This window comes from Cystoisospora suis (genome assembly GCF_002600585.1).
Source record: "Cystoisospora suis strain Wien I chromosome Unknown contig_1491, whole genome shotgun sequence".
Lineage (NCBI taxonomy): Eukaryota > Apicomplexa > Conoidasida > Eucoccidiorida > Sarcocystidae > Cystoisospora > Cystoisospora suis.
In genome coordinates, this window is record NW_027154291.1 from 54,680 (window position 1) to 55,058 (window position 379).

The following is a 379-nucleotide window of genomic DNA, read 5'->3' on the forward strand; positions in this document are numbered from 1 at the left end:
CCCCCCCTGTTGAAGTTTTTCTCCCTGATCCACCACCGGCTGTTTTTCTTCCTGTAGTCTTCCCAGTGCCTCCTCCTCCTCCCGCGGCATTTCCAGCGATGCTTGCGACAGGAGAAAAAGAAGGTTGAGAAAGAGCTGGAGTCGAGACAGAAGGTGAAGGTGCTCCTGCAGGTGATGTAAAGGGCAAAGGAGATAAGAAGGGAGTCGTCGCCGTAGGTGTCGTGGTAGCAGGACTCGTCGCATTTTGAGTTGCGGGGTTTTGTTGCTGTTGGCCATACGGCGAAGCCAGCAGCATATGATTGGATGGAAACTGGCGTGAAGGCGTAGAAAAAGGAGAAGATGGACAACAGGAGTTCGTTGAACAAGAAGAAGAAGAAGC